Raw genomic sequence first — 9,273 nt, 5'->3', positions numbered from 1 at the left:
CAAAATGGTGAATGTTGGTGGGCTGATTCGGGGGGTGGGGAGGGGTGCGGGTGCCCGGGGGTGGAAGGTGCGGGAACCCAGGGTGGTCAGCGAGGTTGGGTGGAAGAAGAGGCACGGGGGTCCGGGTGCCTGGGGGCAAGGGGTGCGGGCACTCGGGGTGGTCCGGGGTGCGGGTGCCCGGGGGCTCGGGGTGCGGGCACCCGGGGTGGTTAACAGAGATGCGCGGGGGGTCCGGGTGCCCGGGGGTCACGGATTTGGGCGGAAATTCATGGGAAAATGGAAGAAATTGGTGGAATTCATGGAGGGAAAGGTGGAGATGGATGGGGGGAATGCTAGATCCACTTGTGACCAAGCAAATCCTTGGATCCAATCCAACAAAATCTCATCAAACCAACAAATCACAAAAACTTTTGGGGCCATTTTTGGTGAGGAATTTTCAAAATTGGGGAAGAACAAAACAAAATTAGGCTAGAAAACAAAGAGGGGGGCTCCAATTTCGTGAGAAACCATGGCTCATGATACCAAGATGTTGGAGGGTGGAACCCTAGTTGGAGATCTTTCACGAATTGGAGGGGAAATCCCCAAGAACACGAAGAACATGAAGAACACAAGAGAGGGGAAACACTCAAATTGATTAGATCCAATCACACATATGCTAGATCCAAGAACACACAAGAGGTCACAATGATCCAAGAACAACAAAGGAAAGATACAAGGCACTAGTTCATCCCAATCCTATGAGGATAGAGGTCTTGATGATCCTATGATGGGGATCCTTCCCAAGTTGGGGGCTTGATATCCACTAGGGATCTTCTCCTAGGAGGAGTGGGTACAAGGAGCAAAGCTCACATAATCATCTCATATACTTTGCTATCCTTCTAATGAGCTAGGAGGGAGGTACTTATAGTTTAGGGACGGACTAGGAGGGGGAGAGGGATTACATGTGCAAAAAACCAACAAGGCACGCATGCCCTCGGAGGGGTCCGGGCACCCGAGGGTCCTAGGCCCGGGCACCCGAGGTAGACGCAGTGGCCTGGGCGGTCGAGGCCGGGAACCCGGGGTTGGTGGCCCGGGCACAGGGGCGGGGCTTGGCTGCGCCAGCAGCCTGGCCGGGCACCCGGGGTGTGGCAGACCGGGCACCCGGTGGGGCATCTCTAGCGCCAGGTGGGGGAGGCCGGGCACCCGGGGGTCGTGGCCCGGGCACCCGGAGGCATGCTGGGCCAGCCCAAGCAGGAGGCCGGGCACCCAGGGCGCTGGGGCCGGGCACCCGGGGTGCTGCCCAGGCCGCGGCTGGGCAATTGGCCGGGCACCCGGGGCCGGCTGGGGCTGCGGCCAAGTGGTGGCCAGGCACCCGGGGTCGAGGCGGCCGGGCACCCGGGTGGTCCAGGGGCTTGGCCCATTCCTCATCCTCGCTCTTCTTGTCCTCCTCTTCTCGTCCGTAGGTGCTCGGGTCTTCGTGCTAGCCTCTCCTTGATCAACACCTTGATACCTAATCATGCGTAACATCTCTGCTTGAGGTAGGATCCAACTCACATGTGAATCCGAATGGATATCAAAGAGGAAAGAGTTAACCTCGGTTTCAATGGCGCGTGCGTGAGCTCTTGTCATATGTCCTCTCCGTGCTTGCGGTGGTGATGGAGTGTCCATGGTGATGAGCGAGGGATGCTCTGCATCATAGTCCTTCTAAAAAGAAAAAGAAAAATAAGAAGAAAAGTGATAGGACTTTGCATGCCTCTAGTGAACCTGAAGTAGAGAAATCTCCTGATAATGATAATGAAGTTTCTATCTCTGATGCTGAAACTCAATCTGGTAATGAACACTCACCTTCTGATAATGAAAAATACAATGATGAGGTTCATGAAGAAACTGAACCAAATAATAAAGAACCAGACAATGATCTCGAGATTGAACCAATTGTTGATCTTGATAACCCACAACCAAAGAATAAAATATATGATAAAAGAGACTTTGTCGCTAGAAACATGGAAAGGAAAGAGAACCATGGGTTCAAAAGAATATGCCCTTTCCACCTAAGTCAACTAAAAATAAAGATGATGAAGAATTGGAACGCTTTGCTGAAATGATTAGGCCAGTCTTTTTGCGAACTCGCTTGACTGATATCTTGAAAATGCCTCCTAATGCAAAGTACATGAAAGGCATCATCACCAATAAGAGAGAAATACTGGAAGCTGAAATCTCCACTATGCTTGCTAATTATACTTTTAAAGACGAAGTACCTAAAAAACCCTGAGATTCGGGAATACCAATGCTACTTCTTGAGCTTGCGTTGGTTTTTCCCTTGAAGAGGAAAGGGTGATGCAGCAAAGTAGAGTAAGTATTTCCCTCAGTTTGAGAACCAAGGTATCAATCCAGTAGGAGACAATGCACAAGTCACCGAATACCTGCACACACAATCAACAAACTTGCACCCAATGCGATAAAGGGGTTGTCAATCCCTTCACGGTTACTTGAAAAAGTGAGATCTAATAGAGATAGATAAATGGTAAAGTAAATATTTTTGGTATTTTTGGTTTATAGATCGGAAAGTAAAAGATTGCAAAATAGTATATAGGAAACTAGTATGATGGAAAAGAGACTTAATATGATGGAAAAGAGACCCAGGTGAGGGAGTCCTGGATTAAGGGGTCCTCCGACAGCCATACTATATACTTTGGCCGGAATGTTAGGCTATCAAGATACAAGACGAAGACTTCCTTCCGTGTCCGGATGGGACTCTCCTTTGCGTGGAAGGAAAGCTTGGCGATTCAGATATGTAGATTCCTTTCTCTGTAACTGACTTTGTACAACCCTAGCCCCCTCCGGTGTCTATATAAACCGGAGGGTTTAGGCTTCTAGGGTTTAGCCACAATAATCATAACCTCATAGGCTAGAATTCTAGGGTTTAGCCATTACGATCTCGTGGTAGATCGACTCTTGTAATACTCATATTCATCAAGATCAATCAAGCAGGAAGTAGGGTATTGCCTCCATAGAGAGGGCTCGAACCTGGGTAAACATTGTGTCTCCCGCCTCCTGTTACCATTAGCCTTAGACGCACAGTTCGGGACCCCCTACCCGAGATCCACCGGTTTTGACACCAACATTGGTGCTTTCATTGAGAGTTCCACTGCGTCGTCACCAGAAGGCTTGATGGCTCCATCAATCATCTACAACAATGCAGTCCAGGGGGAGATCTTCCTCCCCGGACAGATCTTCGTATTCGGCGGCTTCGCACTGCGGGCCATCTTGCTTGGCCATCTAGAGCAGATTGATAGCTATGCCCCTGGCCATCAGGTTAGATTTGGAAGCATTTTGTGGCCGATATCTGTGGAGACTTGATCTTCGACGGATTTGAGCCCATGACGGCTGTCCCCTACCACCACGATGAACATGACCTAAATCTGTTGTCTGGCCGCGTTCAGAGATAGCGCCTGTAACCGCTCTGGCCCTGGATCCATAGCAGACTGTGTCGTCCGAAGACAGGAAGCTTAACCCCACCACAGGAGCCGCAGACTTAGCGGTGCTCGAGCCGCACACAGACCTAACATCGAGCTGGGCTTGTGTCACCGGAACCTCGGACTCGTCTCTGGCCATAGATTATGGACCGCATGCATTCACGTCCATCGAACCTAATGGGGCGCCGATCTTGGAGTTCAGCTCTGCGGACATCTTCCAGCACTCACCTCTAGGTGATGTGTTAAACTTATTGAAATCCCTCTCCTTGTCAGAGGACTCTCGGCCGAACTATATCCGGCTCGAATGGGAAGTGGATGACGAAGAACTTTGTTTCCCACCCACCACCCACTTTATAGCCACTGTCGACGACTTAACCGACATGCTTGATTACGACTCCGAGGACATCGACGGTGTGGATGACAATGCCAGAGAGGAGCAGGAACCACCGCCTATAGGGCGTTGGACAGCCACCTCCTCGTACGGCATATACATGGTGGATACACCTAGAGAAAACAACGGCGACAATGAAAATCCAGTCGAGGATAAACCTCCTGCGATACAGCCAAAGCACCAACGTCAGCGGCGCCGCTCTAAGTCACGCCGTAGTAAAAACAACAATACTGTCACAGGAGAAAATAACACTCTGGACGACGCCGAAGACAATAAAGACCCCGTTGAGCCAACCTCCGAGCAGGAGGAACGGGAGGATGGGTGAGTCAGCCCTGACGAGCAGGCCATGAATGAAGACTCTGAGGATAGCAACTACCTTCTGCTCTCTGAGGATGAGGTGAGCCTTGATGACAAAGATTTCATCATGCCGAAGGAGGCCGTCGAACATGAACGCTTTAAGCGTCGGCTAATTGCCACTGCAAGAAGCCTGAAAAAGAAGCAGCAGCAGTTTCAAGCTAATCAAGATCTGCTCAATGAAAGATGGACTGATGTCCTGGCAGCCGAGGAATATGGCCGCGAGCGCCCAACCAAAAACTACCCGAAGCGCAAAATGTTACCACAGTTCGATGACAAGGCGTTGGAGCCCGTCCTACCAAGGTACAATGCTGCTGACCGACCACCACGTGGCCGGGACAAAGCGGCACCTCGAGCCGAACACCAGCCCGCACTACCTCGCCGAACAAACTGAAATACAACAGCTCGGGGATACAGACATGACCTGTGGCGTGACTTGGAAAACAGAGCAGGTCAGACAAGACCAATCTATGGATCACGGGGGCATGCCCCAATGCGCGAGGATGGCCATCCGGCTGAACGTGACAAACATAACCACGCCCAGGTCGAAAACCGCAGACGAACTCCATCCGAGCTACGTCACGACTTGGCTCGATATAGAGGTGCCGCACACCCCCTCTGCTTCACTGATGCAGTAATGGAACACGATTTCCCATAATGTTTTAAACCTGTGAACATCGAATCATATGATGGCACAACAGACCCCACGGTATGGATTGAGGACTTTCTTCTCCATATTCATATGGCCCGTGGTGATGATCTTCACGCCATCAAATACCTCCTACTCAAACTCAAGGGACCAGCTAGGTACTGGTTGAATAGTCTGCCCGAAAACTGCATTGGCAGCTGGGAGGACTTGGAGGACGCCTTCCTCGACAACTTCCAAGGCACATATGTCTGACCTTCGGATGCCGATGGCCTAAGTCACATAATCCAACAGTCCGAAGAGTCAGCCAGGAAATTCTGGACTAGGTTCTTAACTAAAAAGAACCAGATCATTGACTGTCCGGACGCTGAAGCCCTAGCGGCCTTTAAGCACAGCATCCGCGACGAATGGCTAGCCAGACACCTCGGCCAGGAAAAACCGAAGTCCATGTTAGCCCTTACGGCACTCATGACCCACTTCTATGCGGGCGAAGATAGCTGGCTAGCCTGTAGCAATAACAATACAAGCAAACCTGGCACTTCTAAAGCCAGAAACAGCAACGGCAAGCCCCGACGCAACAGACACAAGCATCGAAGCAACATTGACAACACCGAAGACACGGTGGTCAACGCCGGATTCAGTGCCTCTAAATCCGGTCAGCGGAAGAAGCCATACAAAAGAAACAATCCGGGCCCGTCCAGTTTGGACCACATACTCGACCATCCTTGTCAAATCCACGGCACCCCCGACAAACCAGCCAATCATACCAACAGAGAGTGTTGGGTCTTCAAACAGGTCAGCAAGCTAAATGCCGAGAATAAGGAAAAGGGGTCGCCAGGTGAGGACGATGACGAGGAACCCCGGCCACCGAACACAGGGGGACAGAAGAAATCCCCCCCCCAAGTCAGAACGGTGAACATGATATACGCCACCCATATCCCCAAGAGGGAGCGCAAGCGTGCACTCAGGGATGCCTACATGATGGAGCTAGTCACCCCAAAATACAACCCATGGTCGTCCTGTCCGATCACCTTCGATCGTAGGGACCATACGACCAGTATCCGTCATGGCAGTTCAGCCGCACTGGTCCTTGACCCAATTATTGATGGATTCCACCTTACACGAGTCCTCATGGATGGTGGTAGCAGCCTAAACGTGCTCTATCAGGATACAATGTGCAAAATGGGTATCGATCCCTCAAGGATCGAGCCCACAAAAACTGCCTTTAAAGGTGTCATACCAGGTGCCGAGGCCTACTGTATGGGCTCAATCACACTGGAAGTGGTCTTCGGATCCCCGGATAATTTCCAAAGCGAAGAGTTGATCTTCGATATCATCCCCTTCCGTAGTGGCTATCATGCACTTCTCGGATGAACCACATTCACTCGATTCAATGCGGTGCCACACTACGCCTGACTCAAGCTCAAGATGCCCGGACCATGCGGCGTCATAACGGTCAACGAAAACACGGAATGCTCCCTCCGTACTGAGGAGTGATAACCCAAAAGTATAGGGGTTTGCAACAGTTTTCGAGGGTAGAGTATTCAACCCAAATTTATTCATTCGACACAAGGGGATCCAAATAATATTCTCAAGTATTAGCAGTTGATTTATCAGCCATTTGCAAAGATATTTCATTAGGTGCCAACTTATTCAATTCAAGTCTATGATATAAGGAGAGATGCATAACACTAACACCGGCTCCAAGATCACATAAAGCAGTTTTAACATAGTTTCTTTTAATGGAGCATGGTATAGTTGGTACCCCTGGATCTCCCAGTTTCTTTGGTATTCCACCCTTAAAAGTATAATTAGTAATCATGGTGGACATTTCATCTTCCGGTATCTTTCTTTTATTTGTAATGATATCCTTCATATATTTAGCATAAGGATTTACTTTAAACATATCAGTTAAGCCCATACGTAAGAAGATAGGTCTAATCATTTCAGCAAAGCGCTCAAAATCCTCATCATCCTTGATGGTTTAGGAGTAAAAGGCATGGGTTTCTGAACCCATGGTTCTCTTTCTCTACCGTGCTTCCTAGCAACAAAATCTCTCTTATCATAACATTGATTCTTTGATTGTGGGTTATCAAGATCAATAACAAGTTCAATCTCTACATCATTATTATTGCTAGGTTGAGCATCAACATGAACATTATCATTAACATTATCACTAGGTTCATGTTCATCACCTGATTGTGTTTCAGCATCAGAAATAGAAATATCATTGGGATTCTCAGGTGTGTCTATAACAGGTTCACTAGAAGCATGCAAAGTCCTATCATTTTTTCTTCTTCTTTTTAGAAGGACTAGGTGCCTCTACATTATTTCTCTGAGAATCTTGCTCGATTGTCTTAGGGTGGCCTTCAAGATATAAAGGTTCCTGAGTCATTCTACCAGTTCTAGTAGCCACTCTAATAGCAAAATCATGTTTATTATTTAATTCATCGAGCAAATCACTTTGAGCTTTAAGTACTTGCTCAGCTTGAGTGGTAACCGTAGAATCATATTTGCTAATGAGTTTAAGTTCACTTTTAACTCTAACCATATAATCACTCAAGCGTCCTATCATGAAAGCATTACTCTTTAATTCTCTACCAACATAAGCATTAAAACTTTCTTGCCTAGCCATAAAGTCATCAAATTCATCTAAACATTGGCTATGAAATTTAGTAGACGGAATTTCAACTTTATCATATCTATAGAGAGATTTACCTTTACTACCTGTGTCGGGTTATCAAGACAATGTATTTCTTCAACAGGCGGTATATTAAGACCATGTATTTCTTCAATAAGAGGTAAATTCTTAACATCTTCAGCTTTAATACCTTTTTCTTTCATAGATTTCTTTGCCTCTTGCATATCTTCAGGACTGACAAATAGAACACCCCTCTTCTTCGGAGTTGGTTTAAGAATAGGTTCAGGAGCTGGCTCAATTGGCTCAGGAATTGCCTCAGGAATTGGCTCAGGAAGAGTCCAATTATTTTCATTAGTCAACATATTATTCAATAACAATTCAGCTTGGTCGACTGTTCTTTCCCTGAAAACACAACCAGCACAACTATCCAAGTGGTCCTTGGAAGCATCGGTTATTCCATTATAAAAGATATCAAGTATTTCATTTTTCTTAAGAGGATGATCAGGCAAAGCATTAAGTAATCGAAGAAGCCTCCCCAAGCATGTGGGAGACTCTCTTCTTCGATTTGCACAAAATTATATATTTCCCGCAAGGCAGCTTGTTTCTTATGAACATGGAAATATTTAGCAGAGAAGTAATAAATCATATCCTGGGGACTACGCACACAACCAGGATCAAGAGAATTAAACCAGGTTCTAGCATCACCCTTTAATGAGAATAGAAATATCTTAAGGATATAATAATAGCGAGACTTCTCATCATTAGTAAACAGGGTGGCTATATCATTCAACTTGATAAGGTGTGCCACTACAATTTCAGATTCATAGCCATAAAAAGGATCAGATTCAACCAAGGTAATTATTTCAGGATCAACAGAGAATTCATAATCCTTATCAGTAACAAAGATAGGTGAAGTAGCAAAAGTAGGGTCATATTTCATTCTAGCATTCAGAGTTTTCTGTTTAAGTTTAGCTAGTAATTTATTAAGATCAGATCTATCATTGCAAGCAAAAAGATCTCTAGCAGTTTCTTCATCCATAACATAACCCTCCAGAACAACAGGTAATTCATACTTAGGGGGGAGAACCTTCATCATAACTATCATCAATAATTTCATCTTCAATAATTTCATTCTCTCTAACCCTAGCAAGTTGTTCATCAAGAAATTCAACTAATGGCAAAGTAGTATCAAGCACAGAAGTAGTTTCATCATAAGTATCATGCATAGTAGAAGTGGCATCATCAATACACTAAAAAAAAGACACATCCGTGACATTTTGGGCCAGACGAATTTTTTTCTGTCAAACATATGACACTTCTATGACGATAATTGTGACAAAACCCGGTATCATCATAGATGTGGTGGGCCCTTACTTCTATGAGAAAAAATCATGACAAAAAATGGACTTTTCATCCTGGGCAGGCCGGAGACTCAGCTGAATGACATTCTTTGGGCCGTCCATGACGGAAAAAACCATGGTCGAAGCGAGGGGGAGGAAAATTTCGGGGAGTTCCCGGTTACGGTGGGAGGTCGGGGGCCGAGCGATGCGCGTTTCTCTCGTACACGTACGCACGTGTGTGCGAGGCATTGGCTCTAACTGAACCCGAGCGAGGCATTGGGCTCTAACTGAACCCGAGCGAGGCATTGATCTCTAACTGAACCCGAACGATTGCACTGCAGGCTTCATGTTACTACACCCGAGCAATCGGTCGATAGCTGTTAACTGAACCCGAGCGATCGATTCCTTCACTACTGCTGCTAACTGAAGCCGATCGATGCTGCCTC

Source organism: Triticum aestivum, chromosome 6B (genome assembly GCF_018294505.1).
Source record: "Triticum aestivum cultivar Chinese Spring chromosome 6B, IWGSC CS RefSeq v2.1, whole genome shotgun sequence".
NCBI classification, from domain to species: domain Eukaryota; kingdom Viridiplantae; phylum Streptophyta; class Magnoliopsida; order Poales; family Poaceae; genus Triticum; species Triticum aestivum.
This window is presented reverse-complemented; position numbering follows the sequence as displayed.